General features: G+C 36.1%; 1 long non-coding RNA gene across 1 annotated transcript; it reads left to right on the plus strand.

The window, feature by feature from the left end:
- Nucleotides 1-601: 601 nt before the first annotated feature.
- LOC136848011 (uncharacterized) lies at nt 602-4331 on the plus strand. The gene is made up of 3 exons (XR_010855901.1): nt 602-719; nt 1711-1800; nt 3952-4331. It is a non-coding gene; the product is annotated as an uncharacterized lncRNA (long non-coding RNA).
- The last annotated feature ends 6574 nt before the right edge of the window (nt 4332-10905 follow it).

Consider the following 10905-nt stretch of genomic DNA (forward strand, 5'->3'; position numbering starts at 1 on the left):
CAGTATACTAAATTAAGTATGCTAGTAAAAAGTAATATTCATGAACTCTTATGCCCAAGCACTGCTGAAAACAACAGCAATAATAATAATAATAATAATAATAATAAATAATAATAATAATAATAATAATAATAATAATAATAATAATAATTCCAGATAAAGACCAAACACCGATACATAATTCAGGCAGTTTGCTAAAAAGGAAGAGTAAATGGCAAATCTCAATATAATAATAATAATAATAATAATAATAATAATAATAATAATAATAATAATAATAATAATAATAATAATAATAATAAAAATTTTTTGTTTTTCAGATGAGCAAACTACTAATACATATTTGGGGTAGTTCGCTAAAAAGGAAGAGTGTCCGGCAATTCTCAATAATAATAATAATAATAATGATAATAATAATAATATTTAATAATAATAATTTCTGTCGATTTTCTGATCATCGCCTTAAACTTCTTCGGTGGCGAAAGGGCGACAAAGTGACGTCCCACAAACAGGCAGTTGCAGCGGTCGTTGGCTGTTATCCTCAAGAACAGCAGCTTGTTTCAGTGTTGTTGAGTCTCCAGCTTGGTAAGATAGGTTTCGTTGATACTAACTCGACTTTCGCGTTCATCTGAGTTTGGGATCTCGGCTGTTCTGTACTGGAGGATCGTTGGTTTCACAGGGATGACTCCCTCTCTGGCTGGCCCCTTTACGTTTTCAAAGTAAGGTGCTTCTTATATTTTACAATTGTTTCAGTGTTTTCTCGTCAGTATCGCAGCTCCTGCAGAATAGTTCTTTTCTAAATTTGCATTCTTGTACGATCTTCACTTCAGGCGGTATTTTGTTGTATAGTCTTGGTGCGCAGTGTACAAATGCTTTCTAGCTTGATTTACAATTTGTTCTAGGTTCAAATCACCTATTTGCTTCACTTGCATGATTTCTGTTTTAAATATTCATTTGAGGTCTAGACAAGCTTGAGCAGTTTCTTGTCTAATCGTATTGTGAATAGACTTTGCAAGATTTGAGGCGTGAAGTGCTTCAAGGTTTGTTGGGTTGGCGAGTGGATACTATTGCCAGTTTTGCGTTTTAGATTTCTTAAATATTTAGATTGTGGTACTTGAGCCAAGGCATACAGTTGTCGTATTTAAGTTTTCCGTTTGCGGGTTTTGTTTCTTTAAATATTGGTATTTTCGATTCTTTGTTGTAAACTCCTACAATAACTGTTCAAAATGTTTATTATGTTAGGTATTGTTGTAGATTGCCTTTCAACATGGTATTTAAGACTTAGTTTCGAAGCTTATTTATTACTAAGCTGAACTAGATGGCTTTGAGTGGTAATTCTATGCACTTTGGTGTTATTAGCAATCTTATGTAGTGCTACGGATATTTCCATTTTAACTATACTGCAATAGAGCAAGTCTTACGATGCAATAGGGTTTAAAATTTCTTGAGGATTAGAGAGGCGTAACTCGACTACCATAGCCTTCTTAATATGGGCTATATTAAGCTGACTTAAACTTAGTTATTGTAGGCTTGAGTGGCAATAAACTAGTAATAACGCTTATCAGTGTTTATAAAGCCTTGCTTGCTGTTCCTTGTCTTAGTGTTTTAAAACTTATCAGATGGCCCAGCTGATTGTAACCAATAGTCAGCCTTTGGTTCTTTCCACTTGCTAGAACATTTTGGGCTTTAATATGTATTTTCTTATTTCAGGTCAGGGTGTGTCGTTAAATAAGCGTGCTACAATGAGTTATTGAATTGTCTTAGATGTACTGATACCTTATGACTAAACAGGATGAATGGGTGAGTAAGTATTTCTTGTTTTTTTTTTTAGTCGAGTGACTGAGCAACGAGTGACTGAGCAACGAGTGACTGAGCAACGAGTGACTGAGCAACGAGTGACTGAGCAACGAGTGACTGAGCAACGAGTGACTGAGCAACGAGTGACTGAGCAACCCCCCGAACATTTTTAGCTTAGTTTTTTCAGACTCACAACTCATAAGTTTTCATTTTAAGTTTAGGTTTTGTTTTAATGCACGTAGTTTTTTTCAGATTCAAAACCTTAGTTTTGAGAATTTTGAAAATTTATTCTTTAAAATTGCAAAGGTTAAAATTTAACTTTAACAGCTTTGAACATTTCAAGAAGTTTTAGGATTTGTTTCAGTTAAAGAACTTTTTGTTTTAAAGTATTTAATTTTATTTTTGATTATTAGTTTAGTTATATTTTATCATCAAAAGTTAGTTTAATGTGTGTGGAAGCTGTTAGTTTAATGTGTGTGGAAGTTGTTAGTTTAATGTGTGTGGAAGCTGTTAGTTTAATGTGTGTGGAAGCTGTTAGTTTAATGTGTGTGGAAGCTGTTAGTTTAATGTGTGTGGAAGCTGTTAGTTTAATGTGTGTGGAAGGTAAGTTTTGTGTAGAGTAAATCTAGTATTTTTTCTAGTTAGTGGATTTAAAATTTTTATATTTAAACTTTTGCCTTGTTTTGATCTTGCAATTTCAGCTGGTTTTTGTTTTTTAGAATTGTAAAGTTTAGTGAAGTCTCTATTTTGGAATTTTGAAGCTTTTGAAGACTGACAATTTTTAAAGCTCTTGAGTAATTATTTCAGTTGCGAAAGTTTGTTTTGCGTCTGTCTAAATTGTTTTTCTTTGCCCACTTCCCAAGTCCACCTTTGCCGGGGTGGCTGTGCCGCCTGCCAGGCAAAGGTGGACTTGCATGTTGTGCATGGTGACTTGGTCACCATGCACAACAGGAAGTTCAAAAACGAGCATTGTGACTTTGTCACCATGCACAACAGGGATTTCAAACCAACCTCCTACTTACTTAGGTTAGAACTCCAAGGTTGATAGTTTTTGTGTAGCTAGGACTTAATGGGAAATTAAATATGGAACTTGAAATGTAGGATAGGGTGAAGAATGTGCTAATTTTATATAGATGGAGGGGTTAGGATAAAGGTAATAAATGCTCAAGTCAATCTCCTAAGGATGCTGGGAATAGAATGGGGTAAAATACGCGATTGTCAGACCTAGGGAGACATTTGACAATGCAATTTATTAATAGCAGAGGGTATTACAGTACTTGAGCCCTTTGTTTGGTCATGAGATGTAAGTTTGAATGTACAGTGGAGCTGAGAATAGTATAGGGTAACTCTGGTATAGGGTAACTATAGGGTAACTCTGACATACTTTTATAACTTAGAATTTCATAGGAGCTAGACAGGTAATTGGTGGCTCTTAAAGATTTTCTAAGAGGCTTAGGTCTTGGGATGTTAGATGTCGTGGACTTGTCAGGTATTCTAATAGGCTGGTTAATAGTGGAAATTGTAATTCAAATTCTTGCAGTCTTGTTAACGTCGTTCCGTCAATGCGCTCAACACCCCCACCCTCCCCCTCCTACTCAAGTAAAGCTTTCGTGTTAGGAAATCGACAGTTCAGATTGCATTGCATGTTTTCATTGACCCCTACCTTCATCCACCTTTCCTCCAGCGCCGAAGCTTGCTTCGGGAACCCCTTTCTTATTCTGAAAATTCCCCAACTCAGTTTTTCGCCCCGTGGGGTTGTGCAGTTTCAATTCCCTTAAGACTGTATACCAAAGGAAATGTATACTAAAGGACGGAAGTTGCAGGTTGCCAGATAGTAGCGTTTGCACTGCATGGAACCTTTCATAGTTATGTAGCACTAAACTTGGATGCGGTTGTTTCAGCGTAGGATTGGTGCCCTATTAAATATATCTTAAAGGCTGGCACTCTCTATCCTGTTGTCTTTTGGGAGTTTGAAGGAACAATTGTAGTAATATATGGGATTGTTAATGTGAAAGTTGATGGCAACTAGTATTAATTATAACTTTAGAATAGCTGCTGGGAGTAATTGAACACACTATTTTCACTTTTAAGAGGGTAGGTTACGTCATGGAAACTTAGTATATTCTAAAATCAAACTATTTTTCTAATGCACAGGCTCTTGGTGTAGCTGCAGCAGACCATAACATCTACAATAATACTAATGGAAAGCAACGCTTTTCGTTAAGACTGAATATCTGTGAGGATTCGAAGCGCTCTGAATTCGGTTACCCAGACAAGAACTCAACTTGTCGACACTATGCATGTCCTGTGACGGTTCGAAGCGCACTAAATTCGTTTACCCTGACAACTAGGACTGAACTTGTAGACGCTGTGCATATCCTGTGAGGATTTGAAGTGCTCTAAATTCGGTTACCCAGACAACTAGAACTTAGATGCTGTGCTCTACCTACTATTCAGTTTTATAATCTGATTACTTTGGATATGTAATAGTATTTATATGTATGAAGACCAACTTAATATATATGTCAGTAAACCTTTATCCATATCTATAACCCCAAAATGTTATGTGATGGGGTAGACTTTATAATACTCCTTGAAAGACAATGTCCTATGAAATCAAGGGAATGGTAGTTACTGATTGGTTGGTTAACAGAAGTAAGATGGGGAAACTTGATATGAGAAATGAAGTAACTGAAATATTGGTTTTTAATTCTGAAGAGATTCTAGTATATTAACCTAGAATTTTGGTATTTACTTGCAATGGTCTATGCAGATTTAAACTTCTATTCAGCAAAGTGATGTGTATTTTGACCCCTCTGATGACAGGAATAATTAATGTTTAAGATAACTCCTTATGATCTGGAGATCGCATTCGGCCGAGACCACTTGTAAAGGTGACTTGAGCGATAATAGTTGGAAGTGAAAATTCACTTTGACATGAGATACCGCCAAGAAAATATTTTAAGGATCTTCCGGGGTTGAATTGAGTCCAAATTGTTATGTAAGGTTATAATTAGTTTGTTAAAAAGTTAAGCAGGCAGCAAATTTTCAATAGTGATAGTGTAATTTGTCCCGGGAGTGGTTATTGCTTATGCCTATGAATTGTTGAAGTTACTGTGACTGTCGATGGTTACTGCAACACCAGGCTTTAGCGTTGGACTTGTATGTATCGGATAAGTGAGGGGATAGAAATGCAGGATTTTTGCATAATGCATTGCTTAATTAGTTGGTGGCCTTGTGCCTGGCTCTAAAGTTTTTGAATGTTAAAATTGCTCAAAGGACTTCGTGAGGATGGGGTTGTGCTTCTGGTCCTTAGTTTTGCCAATCTCTTGGTAATACTTAGTTTTAGAATTGCGAGTAAATTGGGTTCGCTTTAGAATTGAGAGCGCCAGGACAAAAGCTTAAGAAAATCGGTCTTCCTTTTATCCTGGCTACGGTCCGCAAACTTTGGATCGCTAAGGTTAGTCACCTAATTCTGGCTTTCCATCTGGTTTTTGTTGTTTGTGCACCGCCACGAAACATTCATTTATCTATACAAAAAGAAAAGCCAGAAAATATCAAAGCTGCTTTTTCGTCGGTTTGTTTCTGAGATATTTCCTTCCACAGCCGAGTAATGAATAACTAATGCTGATAACTACTGCCAGTTATTAACCAGCTAACTACTGAGTTATCCGCCAACCGATTAGAGTTATCACCACGTGAAAACAGGTTCTAAAATACAAATACCTCTGCCTCTTTTTCTTTACTGATTTGCCCAAATGATTGGTGCCAATTTGCAGGATTTTGGTATTTTGTCGCCCAGACTATACAATGAGTAGTCGCCCAAATATATTGACTAATGCCCGAATTCGCCCAAATGAATTGCGCCCGAAAAAAGGTCACATTTAAGTTATGGCGGACGGTAGTAAAATCGGAGGAATAAAGCCATATAGTCATAATTTTATGGCAAAGGTTTGTGGTAAAAATCAGTAGAACAAATTATATTACCTAAACTTTGTGCATTTTTAATGTAAATGTTCTTTTGTGTAAAACACATAAAAAGAGGAGTAAAATCAAAAGATTGCACCCTAGCTAAATAATATGAAGTTAAGCAAAAAAATATTGCAATTATATACTAGATAATTATTGCAAATGAAAGCTGATTTCTTGCGAGATTAAAGTGTAATCAATATATATCTCGTTAGTGGAAATTCACAGAGCAATCCTTTAACGACCAAAGCAAAGCTGAAGGCTTGTTTTATGAAATCTCAAGTCGGTCCTATACCCAATACCGTGGGGCCACGTTCTTTCACAGGACTACAAATATTAACGACTCACTTTTTTTACTTTTTTATATATTGGAGAAGGAAACAAAGATAACATTTTACCTAAATAACTTCAGTAGGTGAATTTAAAGGCGGTAGCTATTGGGATTTTAATATTTATAAAGATTTTGGTTCATCAAAAGAAACGACTGATTTCTGTCTTACGTACCACCTGCTTTATGAATTTCAGGTATCAGTCCAAGAGCCAATGGTTATTGGTTAATAAATTTGTTTGGATAGCAATGTGTAAGCGTTACGGTAATCGTTTTATCTTACTGTAGATTTTAAATTGGATCTATACAGCCTAAACTGTGATAGTCTCCTCTGGCTGAATATGAAATGAATGTATACTTAGGATATATAGTGGCTTAGATTGCAAAATTAAATCGGCTGACCTACCGTTCGTATTTATCAATTGAACGTTTTGTGTTTTATATTCAGACGGGCGGCAGGGAACTGGTTGTGGTTCATCCCAATAGTCATAGGGTTATAGCACTTCGGAGGATTATGGGAATTTGTATATTGTTCTACGACCACCATATAAATTTTACATATCACAATTTAGTAAATTTCATTACTATCGCAATTTACGTTGATATTAAATTTGGTAATAGATTTGAATTACAATGTATTATAAAGAATTAGTCTTCTTTTCCATCTACTCAGTGTATATAGAATCTAGTGAAACTGATGTTTCGTGTTTTTGTTTTTCGTTTCAAGTGGCCTCTGTTCTATAAAAGCTCCCTAATGCCAGCAGGCTGAAATTTGTTATTAGAAAGACTATTTAGTAAACTGCGTACTCCAGTGCAGTGCGTTCTTCTTCTTACATGCAAATGCAAAGAGGTTGAGACATTCACCACTTGAAAAGATAAAAATGAAATCTACTTTCAAAATCTTTGGTCGGTATTTGTGAGTCATGCTTTTCGTCAGTGCTAAATAGTCCAAAATAAAATTTCATATTGAATTTCTTAAATTCTAAAGTGTCAAGAAGTAACACCGAATGACTTTCTCGTGGATTTTATTAGGGATATGTGAAGCAGCTTAACCGAAAATGCCATAATCTGTTAGTTTGAAAAACTTCAGTGGGTTTCCTGTATCTTGACGAGTCGTAGAATGCAAATTATTAGGAAACCAGCTCTTGGGTAAACCTTTGAGTGGCTTTATCAGACTTCTTGCTCTCTCTTCAAGGAATCTTTGTAGTTTTACACTTATCAATCAGTAATCATGAATGATGAGTTGACAAATCATGAAGGCTAATTCTTTGATCATTACAGAAATACACGAGTGATTATATTCAACGCTCTAAAGATCGAAGGTTGATGAAATGAGTCCATGTAACAGGTACATTAAACACCATAAAATCAGCTGCCAAACTAAAACGTTTTTCTTCATCAATGGTCACGCTGAAGGCTTTCAATCTCACTGAATCCAAAAACGGATGAAACTGACACCCTTTGATCCCTGACATTTAGTAGTGGCCGGTCCCCTAGTTCACTGAAATTTCGCTTCCTTTTTTCCCGCACTAAGTTAAAGTTTTCGTAATGGGTTCTCGCTTGTAAGGAAATATCCCCATCGCTTGCACACTCATTCAAGTATCGCATGGCTAGGAAATTTATCCGTAACTGGCTCTAGATAAGTGAAAGGCATCTGCTCCTTCGACTTAAACCAACATCCATTGAAATAAAAGAGCTGAATTTATTTACATATTTTATACTGAAGAACTGATAACAGTTGAGGTTTTGTAGTTATCTAACACTGCTTGTAAGAATAATTTTTTTCGTTCATTTTGGATTTTATGTGTATACATCAATTCCACGAAATCAATGAGGCAATTTGAGTGAAAAATATAAACGGATACTCAAAATTATGTTAGCTAAAAGTTCAAAACTTCCGAAGTGATAAAAAAAACCGGAGGGAGGCTTTTTCGACATTTATGAATTTTGTTTTATTTCAAACTGAGTCGAAGAATGAATGAAATAGGTCAAATTATGAGTTTTGTGGATGGTGATTTCAAGTTCGTTTTAGGGATTATCAAATGTAATAACAATAACTTTCTAATATTTTTCTGCTTTCTAATCATCAAATCATTTAGAATGAAAGAACAATGAACTAATAATTTCTAACATTAAAAACTATGCCCTGTGCTGCATAGTTTAAGCACCTAGATTTAGATTTGGAATATTTCCAACCACTTCATCAAAGAAATAATTATAAAAAAAGAGTAAGACATATAAGGCACTGGAGTCCACGACATATTGGAAAGGGAACGTTACATGGATTTGGGTTTAGGAGCAACAGATTGGAACAGAGAAACCATTGTTCAATGTTGCAAGTTCATGAATGTCATGCATGTCATGAATGTTTGTTACTTTAAGGATTGGAGGGCCTGGTAGATTCCGATCAATTGATTGCCTCTCTCTCTCTCTCTCTCTCTCTCTCTCTCTCTCTCTCTCTCTCTCTCTCTCTCTCTCTCCATTTTAATCAGGCAAGTGCCTGGATATATATATATATATATGTATATAAATATATATAATATATATATATATATATATATATATATATATATATATATATATTATATATATATATATATATATATATATATATATATATATATATATATATATATATATATATATATATATATAAATTTTTATCACATCACCGTGATTCAGATACAATCAGTAAGCTACAAACGTCCTTTAATATCCAATTCGCTCTACCTCGAAATAATATATTTTCATATATATGTTACCGAAGGGGAATTTTTAGTTGATAATAAGTTCGTTGTCCCGTGGGCTCGAACCAGCGAAGGACAAGAACTCAGGACTACAGTGGACGCATTAACTCACACGGCCAGCAAGTGAGGTATAAGTGAATATCGGCTCCCAACATACAAATCCCCGTCGAACTCAGGTGTTTGTATTTGGAGACGATATCCACCCACCTCTGCCATGTTAACCGTGTAATGCGTTTGTCGCACGCAGCCATATTATGACTTTTTATCACATCACCGTGATTCATATACAATCAGTAAGCTACAAACGGTGATGTGATAAAAAGTCATAATATGGCTGCGTGCGACAAACGCACTACACAGTCAACATGGCAGAGGTGGGTGGATATCGTCTCCAAGTACAAACACCTGAGTTAGACGGAGATTTGTATGTTGGGAGCCTATCCACTTATACCTCACTTGCTGGCCGTGTGGGTTAATGCGTCCACTGTAGTCCTGAGTTCTTGTCCTTCGCTGGTTCGAGCCCACGGGACGACGAAGTTATTATCAACTAAAAAATTCCCCTTCGGTAACATATATGAAAATATATTATTTCCGAGGTAGAGCGAATTGGATATTAAAGGACGTTTGTAGCTTACTGATTATATATATATATATATATATATATATATATATATATATATAGATGAATGTGTGTGTGCATGTAAGTGTAATTGTGGTTATCACAATGCTCTCTTAGCTCCTCGATTTCTTCACACTTGGGATGCGACACTCACTACAAAGCCTGAGATCCAAACGAAGAACGAAATGAAGTTCTGACTTCTAGGCAAGATTCACACCCGTATCCCGGATTTGGGAACACTGTAACTGTCCACTTGACCACGAGGAGGCTGTGAGTCTATTTCTGCTCATACTTGCATATATTTGTCGAATTCAGGTACACTTGCTAGGTTCTTTGCCCATTTTTTTTTCAACGTACCTATAGACTACTGGGTAGTAAGACTCATTTTGATATGAAAAGTAAGCATTTCATGAGTTCTGTATGTCTTCACTAGCAAAATTAAATCAACTCGTGTATCAACTGCCACGGTAGTTGGCGGTTAGTAAAGCCCAGCCTTTCGGAGTACACAAAAACCGCAAATTTCATCGAAATCCGTTAAGCCGTTCCGGAGATCCAGGTATCGATTTTTGGCGTTCAGGGGATTTGGACGGGGGTGGTTGGGTGGGTGGGTGGGTGGGTGGTTGGGTAGGTGTGGTTGGGTGGGTGGGGAAGTTGGTATGTGGGTGAGGGACCCAACATATTTGTGGAGCAATAACGGTAAAAGATACAGCCGTGAAACTTAAGTTTTTCTGAAAGCTCGTATTCTGGAGGTGTGCCTTTCAAACTAGCCACCAAAATTCAAATTTCCTGATGCTCAGGTACCGACTACTCACAACATTAGAAGAGACACCGTTTTCTTAATGTGTGTGTATTCGTCTGTTATTTTACGTAACAAATTTCTTTTTTTTTTCTTCTAGATGAGCATATGTATAATTTTCCCATTACTATTTTCCAGTTACTACAATATTTTGGAAATCTAATGTTGCAGTAGCGAGCGGATGCGAGACTGACATCGTTCACTGTTTTCGACAAGTGTCAAGTTCCCTCTTCATTAACGCGAAAAAAGGGTTGTTCAGTTAAGTTTTAAGTCTAATTTAATATATTTCTCGAAGAGCTTTAATGGCAGTCTTTTTTTTTAAGCAATGAATTCCCAATATTTTGGTGTGAAAAAACTGTCTTCTGGAGCAGCCAAACGGTTTAGTATTCCTAGGTTGATTTCTCAACCTAGGAATACTAAATCTATTACTGCTTGCATCTAATTGGTGCTTTTACATCTGTCTATCCGTAAAATTTTACGTTCTTTCTTGTGGCTCTTGGTGAATGTAATAGTATTTGTACATAATGCATTTTTATTGTAGACACCTCTTTATTAGGCCTATTGTAAAATATCAGTGACAAGCTTTGCAAGGGGCCCCATCGAATCCGTCGCGTGCGTCCAACACTCCCAAAGCAGCCTCGTCCGTCTA

Source organism: Macrobrachium rosenbergii, chromosome 18, assembly GCF_040412425.1.
Source record: "Macrobrachium rosenbergii isolate ZJJX-2024 chromosome 18, ASM4041242v1, whole genome shotgun sequence".
Classification (NCBI taxonomy): domain Eukaryota; kingdom Metazoa; phylum Arthropoda; class Malacostraca; order Decapoda; family Palaemonidae; genus Macrobrachium; species Macrobrachium rosenbergii.